The 3,344-nt window shown below is 58.2% G+C and overlaps 1 protein-coding gene across 1 annotated transcript in view; it reads left to right on the forward strand.

Moving 5' to 3' along the window:
• Positions 1–2,218: 2,218 nt before the first annotated feature.
• The window catches only part of MARCH3 (membrane associated ring-CH-type finger 3), a 151,297-nt gene continuing 150,171 nt past the window's right edge, over positions 2,219–3,344 (forward strand). Inside the window, exon 1 of the mRNA XM_003782230.3 lies at positions 2,219–2,582. The gene's annotated coding sequence lies outside the window, so the exon portion shown is untranslated. The remainder of the gene's footprint in view (positions 2,583–3,344) is intronic.

The raw sequence follows: 3,344 nt of genomic DNA on the forward strand, positions 1-3,344 counted from the left end.
AAGGAATTCACAGTTCACCACTTTTGCTGTCTGCCTGCCTGCCTGAGCTGGGACATCGGACTTTTGCCCTTGCACTGGGATTTGTACCACCAGTTTGTACCACCAGTTTTATTTGTTGTTGTTGTTGTTGCAGTTGTGATTATTGTTTTAGCTGGCCCGGACCAGGTCCAAACCTGCCAGCCTCTGCCAGCAGGTATGTGGCCAGAGCCCTACCGACTGATATGGGCGTTGCCAAAACACAATATTGAGAACAGATCGAAGTGGAGTTCTGCTAGGATAAGAGAGTCTTCTCTCTCCTTGGGCTTCTCTCTTCCTGTCTGCCTCCAGCCCTGCCCCCACCACACGCCTACCTCCATCTAAACCTGGCAGAGACTTGGTGTATAGTCTATTCATGTAGTCTACATCTAATTCTTTGTGGATGAAAGCCGTTCTCCTAGGCCACTCAGAAGCAAACTAAGTAACTTCAGGAATTGAATTGGAGGGTCTTCCTCACCTGTACCAGTCCTTGAATTCACTAGAAGAGTTTGATTACATATAGTTTTTCAGGGCCTGCTAAGGACTGTCCAAGCCCTATTCTTCTTCTCTTTCTGACAGGCTATCTTTAGACTTTTCTCCATTGAGAAAAGGAGCTAAGGAGATAACTAAAACTCAATCCTGGCCAGCATTAACCAAAGGGCAGCACCCTTCCCTGCTGGAGGGCCCATTTCACTCCTTTTCAGTCACAGGCTCTTTGCCTTCCTTCTCTCCAGTAACCTCATCACAACCTTCTCATGAGAGGTCAGCTATGATGCAGGACTTCACAGAGGCCACTTGGCTACTGAAATAACATTGGCACTTCCCTCTAATGTGAATAGTTACCCAAACTGAGAGACCGAAACCTTTAAGACCTCTGGGATCTGAATGAGACAATGATTTGAAGAGGCTTGGGCTGGAAGAAAGAGGGTGAGGATCAGAGCACCAGGTAGCTTGACGCTTTCCTGTCATGCATTTCTGCTAATATGGGTTAGGTGCCTACTTATGGCAGGTGTAATTCCAGGCACAAAGAGGCCCCATACTCACTTGGAGCTAGGCCCTAGAATTAGCCCTATGGCTCGCTTACATTTTGGCCTCAGCCTGGGAATCAAGAACATCCAATCCTCTGCTTTTGATTCTGCATTGGGAGCTCCGTGTGCATACACGCCAGCATAAGGGCTTAAAAATCGGCTGCAGGGATCATCCGTTGACAATATGAGCAGCTGGTGACCCGAAAGGCAGTGTCCATGAGGCTATATTCCAGGGTTGTGCCCCCGAATGCTCAGGCTCTCATAACGGCCTGCTACCGGAACTCAGAGCTCACTCGGTCTTCATTCCAGTCAGGGACTTCCAAAAATGGAAAGGTGCAGAAGCACATGGTGGAACGGATGTGGCTCGCTCTGCGGCCTCCTGTCCATGAAGACGGAAGATGACTCTGGCCACTCTGGAGTCGGGACGGACCCAGAAGACAGTAGCAGAAGCCCCAGCTGCGGATGCCACTCTGCAGAGTAGTGGGCCCAGAGGGAGGTCACCAAGGTTCCGCGCTGCCACGGCCCGAACCTCCTGTTGGCCCAGCTCTGTGAAAGTGCCTGCGACGCCCTGGGCCGGGAACAGGAGACCGATATGCCGGGTAAGGGACCCCGCTGCCAATGGTGTGGAGGACAGGGACGTGTACTGAACTTCGGAAGGTTGCGGAGCTGGAGATGGGTCGTGGAGGTAACCACCAGATCGAAATGGAACCTTTTCCAGGTAGTCCGGAGCTCTCGGTCCCGGGCCTGGCCTCCACCAGTGGCCGGCTGATCTGGCCTGGAACTCACACCCTTTTGGAGCCCTAAGCTTCCTCCTACCGCTAGGGTTCCTCTGGGAACCTCCAGGTTCCGCGCCTCCTGCTGGCGCCAGGCACCGGCGCTGTCCACCAGGTCTCGGCCCGCGCTGCGGTTGGCTCCTTACTCCACAGCGCGCCGACGTGCGGCGGCTCTGGTAGCTCCCAGCTCTCTCAGCCAGGGGCCTCTGGGGCGCCGCTTCCCTCCCAGGGCGCTCGGGTCCTATTGCAGCCGGCCCCTAGAACCCGCCCGCCGCCACCCTACTTTGCAGCCGCCAACTTCCCCGCGGCCCGAGGGTCTCCTCCGTCAGCCCTCTTTCGCAGGCGATTGGACGGCACCTAGCAGGCATGGCAGGGAGCCAGGCACCACCCACGTCCTCCCCGGGCCTCAGAGCCACCACGATTGGCTGAGGGTGCCGCCAGTCATGGGTTGATGGACGCCCCGCCCCGCGGGGCTGGCCCGAGGCCGACTCCGCCCCGCCCGCTGTCGGCCCCGCCTCCCTCCCGAGCCTGGGCGGCTCGGCCCGGCGTTCCGCCTCATTCGCTGAGCAGGTCCGAGAATTGTCAGCGCGCTCCGGGCGCCTGCTGAGCCGGGGCGGCCGCCGGGCTTGCCGCGCTACCTCTGAGGTACCCACCCGACCCAATGTGCCTCGGTCCTCTGGGGCGTGAGCAGCCGCCGACTGGGGGCAACTTGGGACTCAGGACCCGCAGCAGGGGCGTCGGTTTGCGATCGGACTCGGCGAGGAGGGTGAGTGGCCGCGCGCAGGGCTAGCGGCTCCTCTCCCCGCTGTTCGGCGGCCGGCGAGCCAGGGGACCGGACGCGTCCTGGCGCTCGTCTGCCGGTTGGTCCGAGCGTGGCCGCTACGGGGAGGTCAAGGCTGGGCAGGATTTACTCCTGACGATATCCCCACTCCCGAACTTCTTGTTTTCAAAGCATCCCAACTTGGCCCGGGACCCGGCTCTGCGTACGCAACAACTTGGCGTAAATGGCATCACTAGGTGGGTCTGGGGACGCGTCCCCTGCCCCTCTGCGGAGGCGACCCGGGGCTCTGGGGCTGCCTCCGTGCCGGCGGTGTGCGGACGGCAGTTCCTAGATGGCGTGAGGACGGGTTCCTGAAAAATTAACCGGCGCTGGAGCCGGTGCGGCGAGATAACCCGGCGTCTGTGTGAATCCAGAGACTGAGCAAGCGCTCAGCCTGTTCTGGGTGGGTCTTCAGCGTCCAGAGAACTGGAGTGACCAGCCGGGTACTGTAGCAGGGGCTTCAAGTGCTTTGCAGTTATTGAAAGGAATTGACAGCACTGCTGGACATTAAACTTTGTAATTACTTTTTATTAGCACTTAAATCCATGTCCCTCCTGAGGTGCTCAGTCCTCCACATCCCCCCGCAAGGTGTGTCCAATGGACTTCATTAGGGCCAGGAGGGAGCGGTTGTCTGCACTGGTCCCGAGAGCCCCAGAGAATCCTAGCTGAAATGGAAAGGGACTTGCCAGCCGGGTCGATTGGTGTTTG

This window comes from Otolemur garnettii, unplaced genomic scaffold, assembly GCF_000181295.1.
Source record: "Otolemur garnettii isolate 467f Iridium unplaced genomic scaffold, OtoGar3 scaffold00003, whole genome shotgun sequence".
NCBI lineage: Eukaryota > Metazoa > Chordata > Mammalia > Primates > Galagidae > Otolemur > Otolemur garnettii.